General features: G+C 30.5%; 1 protein-coding gene across 1 annotated transcript in view; it reads right to left on the reverse strand.

Moving 5' to 3' along the window:
• LOC143194949 (neural-cadherin) overlaps positions 1-12,731 on the reverse strand; it is a 246,128-nt gene that overhangs the window by 186,407 nt on the left and 46,990 nt on the right. The gene's annotated exons all lie outside the window — the stretch shown is intronic.

A 12,731-nucleotide genomic window follows, 5' to 3' on the forward strand; every position in this document is an offset into this window, starting at 1 on the left:
ATTACAAATCTTTTTGACAGGACGAAGTCTGTCGGGTCAGCTAGTTTCTTATACAGTACAGCGTTTAATATGAATAAAGTTTAATAAAATTCCGTAATAATAAAAAGATCCGTCGTACGATACGCCGTCAGGTTACGGATTAAACTTTCCAAAATAAACCATAAGAACGATATCCCGTGCAAGCATTTACCGTTATCTTGTCGAATTTAAAGTAAAAGTACAGAAATACCGAGCGGAGATTAAGAGGATAAATGTTGCTCCTCCCCCGATGATATTTTAATGATATAAATCTTTCCGGAACTCTAAAATAATATATAAAGTTTAATGTACAATTTACTCGTACAGATGGTTCGAATAAATGGGAAAAGTTCTTTGTGTTGTTTGCTATCAGATAACAGATAAATGTTCTATATAATCAAATATAATGTCGAACTTCAATAAATATAGGGTGAGCCATCTGTTAATATAGTTATTTATAATAGTAATTGTGCTTAATATTAACAAGTAAGAGATTAGGAGCAGTAAGAAAGTCACTAAGGTATTATAGGAATTCGGAGTACACCAACAAAGTTGATTAAAACTAGCGTTGGGAACTATCGACTCATTTGTAATTGACTACTGTTTACTATCAACAGTTTCTGTCGCTATTTTTGGTTCGACGATTTTGGTTTTACTACTTTTTGTCAGTGAGTGTTTCAGTCGACTGTTTTCCATCCCAATTTTCGGTTCGACTGATTTTGTTACTATTAATATCGACTGTTTCAGTCATGTACTTTTAGTTACTATTTTTGGTACTACTTGTTTCATTCCAGTGATTTTTACCGTTCTGGCTCTATTGTCCTAGCCGTGACCTTGACAAAAATATACCCAATTTATGCTTACATTGATTTTTATGTAATATATGTAGTTTTGTGATCTATTTGGTAGTTTGCTTGTAAATAACAATATATTGTATATCATTATTATAGCATTACGTTAAAATATTTTTCAAGATTGTTAATGCACTAGGGTAAAAAGTTTAAAATTGTGATTGATAATCAGTAAAATATTTTTGAATGTTTTATTTAAAAATATTTCCGTTCAATAATATATAAAGTATTTACTCTATTAGAAAAGGTTTAGCAGTTATTGTGCGATCATTTTTAATTATCTCATATATGTTCAATTTTTATTTAGTATTTACGGTCATTTTACATCTTTAGTCTTTAGGTTTTGTTTAAGTTCTATTATATTATCTGTATTTATTATTGTATATTATTTAAAAATAGCAATTAACATATTTCGAACTAAAACTCAATAAAACATTTGTGGGGAATTATTCCACTCCAGAGGAAAGATTCCATTCTTTTTTACAGATCCGCAGAATATTCAAATATAAAAGAAATTCTACTTCGTTTAAAATGAAATTATTAATTTTTAACATGCAAATATTCAGTAATAATTTATTTCCTATTATTTTAAAGTTAGTATGTGAGGGAATATGTACATCTCCGTCTCGCTTTTACTACCGTTGGAAAATATAAGCACATATAAAATTAATTGCCCCAAGCATTATCTCCGTCCTTTCCTCTCTCACAATTTATACAGGAAAGGGTTCGTATATCTTCGTCTATCATCACGAATGAAAAAAACAGTCGAACCGCGCATTTGACTGGAAATAGTAATTATTATTTTCAATAATAATTTAATTTGACTTAATAACCAGCTTAAGGAATCTTGATACATGGCTAGCTATGAAAGGACTAATCTGTGTTGCCATTTGCCCTCAATTTAAGCTGACAGAAAGCTCCTTGAGAGTTTGGGCTGGATGTCAGTTCAATAAGTCTTGCAATTCACTGTCTTCGAACGTTTTTGGTCGTCCAGGTTGTTCTTTGTGAGTGGCATCAAAATCGCCGTTTCTAAATCGTTGAAATCAAAACCAGCAATTAGAATATAACGGAGCAGCGCCGCCTTAAGCTTCTAGATGTATTTTATGGCTTCGATAGCATATTTATTCAAATAAAGCAACAAATAAACAACAGGTTAATGCGCTTATTTTATGAAAAGTGCGAAATAGAAGAAAAGGCCGATGCGAAAATTTCATCCTGAATTAAATGAACAAATAGGCCAAATGAATAAAAATATTCTAAATAAAACATTATATATACCTTCCAGTGTCCTCGAGAGGGAACTTCATTTAACCATTTAACTTTAAGAATTAAAACCAATACATATAGGCGCCTTTCATAAGAATTCTGTGGCTGTATTGCCACAATACATTTCTACGCATATAAGATAGCTTTTAGTCCCGTTTTCCTTGAAATATGAATTTTAATTAATGAAAATGTTGATTTGGGAAACTATTAAGTCTCAAGACATTTGTTTTCAAGGCGTACTCGATCAGATATGAATATGCCAAAACTTTATAAAATATTAATGTATTACTTTGAATAGCCGAATTGGATGGCGCAGTGGTCAAGGCAACAGAACGGCCCTCCTACTGTTGTGATGTTGAGGGTTCAAATCCTGGGCTGGTTCTCCAAATTCAATCCCCCAAATGAATTCGGAGCCCACGTAAAACAATTGGTAGAGTCCATATAAACTCTGGTTGATAAAAAATAAAATGCAACAAAAATCTATTGTGCAAAAAAATACTAAACAACTAATATTCTGCACGAAAAATACTATTCTTCACAGACACAAAATCTTACAGATATGACAACACATCCTGTTGCGGCAAGGTAGTAAATTTATGTTTGTGATTGTTTATATATGTGATGGTTCAAAAGGCAAGAATGTAAAATCCTGCAAAGACAGTGATCCCAGTCACGTCAATAATCAGGCTGGTTAAGACCATATTTCTGAGATGATCTTCAGATTGGTTACTCGCCAGTCGGTAGACTTATTATCAGTATGAGGACTGTGGTTTGGAGCCTACTACTAGGAGTTAATATTATACCCTAGTTGGTTAAAAAAAGACTTCAAGATATAATAAAAATAACAAGGTTATCGTTGAAAAAAGTTAGGATTTATTAAAAAATCTTTAATTAATCTGGAATAGTTTAACATCAAATAAAACGACACACAGCGCGGTAGATCTTCTGTAGTGCATAATAGTGTCAGTGTGATAAAAAAACACTACAGCTTTTAAATTAAAAACTTGCTTGACTTTTCTCTTTCTCGGCAATTTTTCAAAGTAGAAAACAAACGAGTAACGAAGCAACGTGAGAGAAAAAACTTTTCGGAAAGTTTATTTTAATAAAATCCGAATTTAATTTCATTTTAAACCGGTCTCGTCGGCATTCTACGAAAGGCCCGACTGGAAACTTCTCGTCGTGGGGTGGTGGCCGACGGCCAACGGGGGGATAAGGGGTAGGTCAAAACAAAAAGAGGCATTATCCGGGGGGAGGGAGTATTAAAAACTTTTTAAACAACTATATTTCGTGCCGTTTTTGCAACCGACAAAGTTTATATTTAAACTAATTTTCTTAATAAATTAGGCTATAAAAGTGCTGAAACGGCTGCCAAATTGCCTTCCCCGTTTATATTCAAAGGGATACAGTCGGGATCTCGACGATACCGTCTGAAAATTTGCACGTGGATGGGGCTTTCCTTTTGTTGGCAAGTTTCGTTTACGAGATCTTTCTGGATATTTTAAAATTATTTGTACCTAGGTTTTATCTTAATTACAGTATTCTCGGTCCAATTATAATTGTCAAATATTATATTCAAGAACCTCAGTTGTTATTTTCGATATATTAATAGGGAAGCGAAAGCCTTGGATCCCTTTTTATGAATATTTCATTGATATTTAGTATATTTATAATTTATACGAGGAGGATTATAGAGCTAAAATGTATGTTTGATGTTTTAAAAATATTATAAATCATAAAACGTTTGCAGAAAAGCAACTACCCATAATTGTCAGTTATAATTTTATATCGCTGTTTTTTTAAACGTCTTAAAAATATCTATAATATTCTCTTTTCTAATATCTAATTATATCGATATATCTATATATTTTCGGAATTTATGTTATAGACTTATATAATTATTTAAACAATATTATTTTAAGCGCTTGTGTTACTTTTAATTCCAGTATTGTTAAAACCATAGAACAACAAATCCTGCTGGGACATGGTCGTAAATATATGTTTATGTTTTTTAATATTTGTGATTGTCCTAGGCAATTGTGCAAAATCTGACAAGGAAAATGATCCCCAGTCGCACCAGTAACCAGGCTGGGAAAAATCGGATGTCTTCTGGGATGATTTCTAAGTTGGTCACTAACCAGTTGGTATGTTTAATGCCGAGGACTGTGGTTCGGAACCCACGTTAAACAGGTCCAGTCCAGATCAACCCTCGTTGGGAAGTTCCTTTTTACATTTTAAATTAAAATAGGAGAATAATAATGCTATATATAATAATAATATATATAGCAACTGGTTAGTGACCAACTTAGAAATCATCCCAGAAGACATCCGATTTTTCCCAGCCTGGTTACTGGTGCGACTGGGGATCATTTTCCTTGTCAGATTTTGCACAATTGCCTAGGACAATCACAAATATTAAAAAACATAAACATATATTTACGACCATGTCCCAGCAGGATTCGAACCCGCGACTTAAGTGACTATAGTAGAGCATTCTAAAAATATATGAGCAATATCTTTAAATGATGTAAATAACATTTTCTTGGTATCTTAAAACGTGAAAAATGTATAAATTTTAAAACAATGTATCTCGTGAAGGATGTGAAGATAGATAAATTCTGATAGCGACAGCTTTTCGTGTTACTGAATAAGGCAGTAATTGTTGGGTTATTAGAGTAAGTTGACAAAACGATACGAAGATTGTATACTGATGCAAATTTTTATGAATCAGAGTCTTATGTTAAGAAATATAACACATTTTATAATCTGAACTTAGTTTGACAGATTCATAATTCGATATTTCAAAGTATTGTCCACCGCTAGTCTTTACAGGGCTGATATAATATTTAGGACGTTTATTCGAATAGTGCCTTAATTCAATCTATTTAACTAACTATTTACATGTTAATATGTTAAGTTTCTAGTGGATACGTCTTTCAAATTATCTCATATATTTGAAACTCTAAAATGAAAATTAGCGAAATTTGAACAATCTCATCGAACAAAATATCGTTTTTGACTTTTCCGATAAATGGTAGATCCGTATTTCTACGAGAACTACTCCTAGAAGTTTAAGTTTGTTTTCCTACGCCGCCATTTCTTGTTTGTCGTAGTAATAAATGAGTCTGTACATTCAACTAGATTGATTTTTAAAACTAACTAAACAAGAGCGCGAAGAGCTTTTTCTTTTTCGGACGATCTTTTTGAATATAGGACGATATGCCCGGAGATTAATTATAAGTGAGACGTCTATAGTGCCGTAATTGAAAGGATATAAATTACAGATCAGTAATTTATTTCATAGCTACATTTGCACAGCATTCGTGTTAATTAAATTGTTGTCGACGAAAATATAATAACTTTATAAATGTGTGAGACATTTTCAACTGTTAAATATAATTGTTGTTAAACCACCATCATAAGTTACACCATTGAGAAACACGTTTAAATTAAGAGCTAGTTGTTAGAAAAATTGCAAGCAGTTGAACAATGCTAGTTGTTAGCTAATTTTGGCCAAGGAAGCAATGTATCCAAAAAAAGTTCAGTTCTGTGTCATTAAATTTTACCTTCTCATCTAATAGATTATGATATAGTGCTATAGGTTTACAATATGTTATGAGAAAGCTACAAAAACCAAATGCTCTAAGTGAAATAACGCATACTACATAAGTAATATTATAACTGTAATTACGTGACAGTACATTGATAAAAGCGAACAAAACAAGTTTTTTTAACATTATCTAATGAATATTTATAGTCTATTACTAAAAATGTATAAAGGCTTTATTTCATTTATTTAAAAATCTATTGGACAAAAACATAGATGTTCTTTATTGAAATATGGTTAAACAACAAATAAGGTTCTTTAAGAAATACTGATATTCTTTAGATTTATTAATCTGATGTTCTAAACAAAAGCTATTGGCCTAAACAAGCATCGGTTTGCAGAAGAAATATCGATATATCTACATATTTTAACAACCCTAACAAGTAATAATGTGTGATCCCTTATGGTATAGATCATAAGCTTAGTTGTTTTGATTACGACAATCTTCTGACGCGTTTATTATGCATTTGCATGTTTTGTTTGGGCGACTCTGTTGCGAAGAAAATTAAATCCTTGGTACGATTGTTGATTATATAATTAAAATCTACCGCTTTGGCTTGGCTGAAAAGGAGATGACTATCAGCTTTGAAGCGAGCTTGTTATAAACCGATGCTCTATACTTCATTCCATCGCTGATTAACTAACGAAAAGCCGCCGCTGTGAAAACGGAGACTCTCTAGTGATTAGGCCAAGACCTCGAATTTTATCCCTGATGCTCCTTTTTCAAGTTGTTCGTATAATCGTTCATAATAATCCTTTCTATAACTTAATTTGTTGGCATTTTCAGGGTGGGAAATAATGGATAGATTATTCTGGAATTTTCATGTCTCGCTAAATAATATACGCCTCTACAACATAGTCCTCAAGTTGAGTTATTGTCATAATCGAGGATATTCCATGGGATTAAAGCTATATACTTTGCCTGGTTCTTTGTTCCTGCACTCCCATTATCACCAGAGTCTACCTGATAAGATAGAAAACCTCTGTGCTATTCTCGCCCTACATGTGTTCTATATTGTCTCAAATGAGTTTTTAATTCACATATAATTATGATGCCTGAAAGTCGTTTTAAATATTATCCAAACTGAATAATGAATTAGACCACTAAAACTATCTCAAAAGTTGGTATAAGTTAAAATGCAGAATCCTATTAGGAATACAAGTGAACATTTTATTGTTTATTTAGCATGAACCTATAGTTTGTCCAATAAAACAGCCAATGCCTATCATAGATGATATCAAACTTATTTCTAAATAGATTTTTTAAAATTGTAAAAAAGAGACAGAATGCTCTCTGATGCATTGAAACATATAACCGAAACAGTCTATAAAATTCAATTTGTGTTACTAATGGTCGACTCTATTGTCAGTTGTCTACAAATTTATTTAAAGCATTAGTGATGGTAATTAGGGACCACAAACCGGCAAACATAAACCAACATGTTAAATTAATGCAGCAACATTACAACGTTTGTTGTATAGATCATATTAATCAGCAAAATTTATAGCTTAAATTAATTAAGAGTTAGACATAATAACAAACTACAACACAAAAATATATTTGTTGAATTTCCTTCAATAATTTTGCGATGCAAAATTGCATTAAACTCAGAGACAGGGCAAAAGATCGAAATATGTTTAATTGGGATGCTCTGTAGGTGTCAGTTTTTGCTGTGTTATCAACGAAGGAAATTCTAATCGGCTAATTAATTAAAACAGCTGAATATAGAAAATCTCTACTGTAGACTGGAATAACTTTAAGCACGTCTCCAAGAACTTATAACTTAATATAAAATGTGACACTTCTGAGACAAACAAAATGAAATTTTACGCAGATTTAATTTAATTTCTCGGATATGTACTATGTAAACGGTATCCGGAATTTCTCATTTCAAGTATAGGCCTAGAAGATTTTCACCAAATTGGCTTATTGCCGACATATTTACTAAAATATGTTCTTAATTTTAACTAAGCTTGTGATCGACCAGTGGTCGAAATTCGACAACAATTTATTAATTTAGTTATGTTATTATTAACATATAGATAATTATATTAATTACTATCATAAAGGAATCGAGTAAAATAATAGTAATACTTTTACATGTTTTCAATTGAAATTATTATGATTCATCATCAATTAGAAATAATTACTGGAAGACAACTTTTTTACATTATAGGTGTATTACATATTTTCATAAAGTATATTCCTCAATTAACAAAAATATAAAGTTAATTTTATATAAAAAATGCCCTTATTAACACAATAATAATAAGTTCAAAATACTATAGCTCAGTGAGTATGATAATTAAAAATTTTTCTACAATTGTAATGACTTGAAAACTGACTGAAAGCACTGAATATAATAATATATGTATATATGGTAGATATTATTTACTTTATTTCTTTTGAATAATATATTTTAATAACAATTAATAGAATAATCACAGTTAAGAAAGGAGTATTAAAGGAACTTCATTACTAACATTAAATTATTATTACCTTTTAAATTATGTGTTAGGATTAACTTAGTGAAGGTGGCGGGCAATTAAAACACTGGATGCAACGAGGATGCTCAGTATTTTAATGTTACAAACGTTATATTAAAGCCACAATGTAGATTGAATCTATCACTAGGCAACTATTCTAACTTCTATTATATGCAACTGTATATACATGAGACGGTCAATATGTAGGCAATATGATAACTGAAATAATATTTGATACGAAACATATTTAATTGTATAAACACCTTGAAATGTGGTAAAACTTTAAAAAATACTAAATTATAGTATAATGTAACTTATGCGGTTACTTCTTCCAATATTTCTGCAGATTTAAATATATTTTCATAAGATTTGCACTCTAAACAAACAATACCATGGCCTCTTTGATAAAGAGCAATTTGCATATAATAAAATAAAATTGCAGTCTTTCATCTGGAAGGTAATAACTATTATATTTACTCATTGACTATATTATAATTTTCAAATTGTTTCTTTTAATTCCTTCCTGTAAGCAAACTTATTTATTACAGGATCTTACAACTACTTTTACTTTACTTTAACTTTCGTTATTCCTTTGCTTCCAATTTTGTTTTGTGTTTGTGTCCGACATGTGAACAAACTCATCAACAAAAAGGGAATTATTTTTATCTAACAGTTAATATTCTTAGCAAAATTCATTTTAACTCTTACATACATAGAAATTATTATTGAAAATATTTTCATATCTCTTCTGTGTTATGCTTATATTAAATTCGTCAACATTTTTAAAATTAAAAATGAGATGATTAGTTTTCATATTATGAATCTGAAAAATCTGATTGCGAAAATCTAAATAACTTGTGAAGACAGTTCAAACTATTCTTGTTATTCTCGAATTTATTTGCCATAACTGTTTAATAGTTTCAAAACCTACTGGAATAATCGTGAGTAACAAACTTGAACAACATTGCTTAAAATTAAATAAATTCGTTTAATAATGTTTTAGCACACTCACTTTCCATTTTAATATCGTTTTAAATATTTTACGCTAGATCGATTTAGAGCTAGGAAGCACCTCGGCTAGTTCCATTGAAAATAGAGCATAAAATATTTGTTACAAAATATATAATTTTGTGTCACCAATCTAATGGTTATTTCTGGTTGCTTGATTTGGGCTCATTTCGTTTTGTTGGACCTGTAGCGCAATCGTGACAAATTTCCTGCTTCCAATATTAATATATAGTTAATTTATTTTACATAGATCTATCTATCCGTCCTAAATTTTTCATTTGTTCTAAGGTATATATTTTCAATTGATCGATCTGTAGATATAATGTATAACTCATCGCTCATGTGTTGTATATATAGAAGGCATTTTATTGATAACTAATTAATTTCTAATTTTCTTGGAGTAATTAAGATATAATTTAACCTTATTTTAGAAACTACTTGTTAAAGGAAGGTAGTTGGAACCACTGCCACACATTTTCGTTATGTATGTTCTGTTTTTTAGTTATGTATGGGAAATTGATGTTATTTGGTAGATTTTAATGGCGAAATATTCCAAGAAGTTTATAATTACTATGCATGTTCCAATTTTTTGACACCAAACATGAACGTCTGTGAACCTACCCTGCACATTAAAATTTTTCGAAAGATAATTTTGTGACTTTTAGGTCTAATATTAAATATATAATGCTAATAAATAATATGGCAAAACTTAATAATTTGTTAATGTTTTGCAAACAAAAATATCAAAAACACGATATTGTATCTGAAACCACAGCTATTTATAGCATAATATAATCACAAAATATAGACAATATAGAAGGGGAAATAAAAGGGCGACTATGTATAAAACCGGTAATATCAGAGTTCCGGTTCGATCTGATTTGTCCACAGGTTTCGTTTCACAATTTCGACAATTCAGTTCAGCCTGCGTCTATTTATTCGATTTAATATTTTTGTGGAATTTTGTGAATATTGGAATTCAATCAAATTTGGATTATTTAATATTAAAACATTTACGTTTTATTGAATATTTTTTGTTTTCCCCGGTGATATTGATATTTTAGTTATTGTATTTTTTAAAAATATATAACTAAACCTACCTACAGTTTAACGTGGATTGCGAGCCACGGTCCTCGGCATTAAGCCTATCGATTGGCGAGTGACCAACTTAGAGATCATCCCAGAAGACATTTTACCCATGGTCTTACCCAGCCTGGTTACTGACGTGAGTGGTATCATATTCTTTGTCGGGTTTTAAACTCTTGCTCAGGATAATCACAAATATAACAAACATAAATTAACCACCATGCCCCAGCAGGATCCGAACCCGCGACTGTTGCAACAGTTGGTGGACCGTCCTGTCGCCTTTACCACTGTGCTACCAAGCCGCATATTTTTTAGCTTGCATATATTTTAAGCAAATAATTATTTTTATAGGGTACCATTTTTATTGTAGATATTGCAGATAGTAAAAATAATCTGTTTGAATTTGTTAACAAGCCAAAAATGTTATGTTCTGAAATGTGAGGTTTCGTTATTTTTATAGCCTTTCTCACCAAATCTAGGCCTAACTAGTGTAATTTAAATAGTGAGTCAATATTCATAATTAAATTAGAATATATGGTATGTGTTTACCTATATATTATTAGAAGTAGTTCAGTATCTTGCTGCTGATATAGTTTCGCCAGTACATTAGGAAATTATTATACCCCCAAACTCTGTATGACGACCAACAGAAACTCAATTAAACGAAAACGGGTTAGTTGAATATTGAGAGCAATCAAACACTCTAAATATTGTAGTAGTTCGTTAAAACAAATAGTAAACACAAACATGTTTATATTTAAAGCAAGTAAACTATGATCTATCTTGTATTACATTCCATTGTATATGAGGCGACTAAAAAGGTCAAAAATAGAAAATATATTTCCGAATTATATTTATCGTTGCTATTTAGCTTTATATTTAATTCCGTATATTCCCATATCAAACATATTATATATAAAAAATATAAAATCATGTCATAATCAGATTAATGTGTATTAATTTGAAATATTTGGAATTAAATAACACTAATTATTAGTATTATTTATGTCACTTCAGCATTTCTGAGATTTGTTGGAGTCCCTCTCATTGTGTCTATAACCGTTACTTCCATGAATGTGTTCAATCCACGTGAGAGTAACCTAGCTGAAAAAGTTTTCCGTCCCCAGAAGGAATCGGTATGCAGAAACGGAGCATCAATAAGAACACGAAGGTGGAGCTTTAACGATAAAACACGATGCATCCAGAATGAAGAACCGAAACAGAGCAGTCAAGAAAAGGACTAGAAGCAACGTCATTAAATATCACAGTCAAGGCCAGTAAAACAATCAGACAAGTATCAATAAAAAAGAGTGATAAAATAAACACTAAATAAACAGTTAGAATTAAGGATCAGTCAACAATAAATTAAGGAGACTGAATTTCCAACTGACAGAACCAGCATCTTCGTCCGAATAAGACATTCATAAACCATCAAATCAAATAGAATGGTAGAATTACTTCGTATAGGCTATCTCGTATAATCAGCAGTTTGGTCCATTTCATATTTATCTTCAAACTTAAGTGTAAATTTCTTCTTTATACGTTTTTCTTCTTTCCTGTATATATATATATATATATATATATATATATATATATATATATATATATATATATATATATATATGTATTTCTATATATTTAATAATTATTTTAATTAACAAATTTATGTAAAGAGGAAAGATAATAAATTGCACGTTTTTACAACATTGTTTTCTCTCTTTTCTTAACACTTAACAAGGGTAATGAAAAGAAGTTGCAAACAAGTTACCTAGCCGGATGATCGAAATTCTAAAATCCTATATTTACAATACTCAATTTAGAATAAAATACGAATTGTGATGATTAATCTTTTAAACCCATCTATGTTCATACACAAGGTAGTATGTTAAAAAGAAACGTAAAAGTAGAGCTTTGTTTTAAACTCAATAAATGTGGTGGTTCAAACAAATCTTGAAGCCTGTGTGGGCGTTGTGTAATTGCGGGGTTTTACCAAAATTAATTCATTAACATGATTCAAATTAACTAAAACAAAATTCTCTACAGATTTGTTAAGGTCTGATGGTACATTAGAAGAAAGGGCATTCACAAAAGTCTAAGAGTACTAACAGTTAGCTGATAATTTAAAACGTTTGCGAAAAACACATCATGAGAAATTGCGTGATTACAAATATCTCGAAGTACTTCTCAACAACAGTGAAATTCGGTGGAGGTTGAAGAGACTAAAACCCTAAAACTGAACTAATATTGTTTTGTATGGAATAGTATATCCATCAAATGCTGAAATCTTAGATCTGGTCTATAAGAACAATATGAAAGAAAATTGCTAAATAGTTATAGTTAATAACTAGTTGTAATATTGGCGGCATGTGCTTTTATATAAAAAGAGAACTCTTAAGAGCACCTAACTACAA

Source organism: Rhynchophorus ferrugineus, unplaced genomic scaffold, assembly GCF_030347505.1.
Source record: "Rhynchophorus ferrugineus isolate W39M unplaced genomic scaffold, kcgeb_rfMv2 rfM4, whole genome shotgun sequence".
Classification (NCBI taxonomy): Eukaryota; Metazoa; Arthropoda; class Insecta; order Coleoptera; family Curculionidae; genus Rhynchophorus; species Rhynchophorus ferrugineus.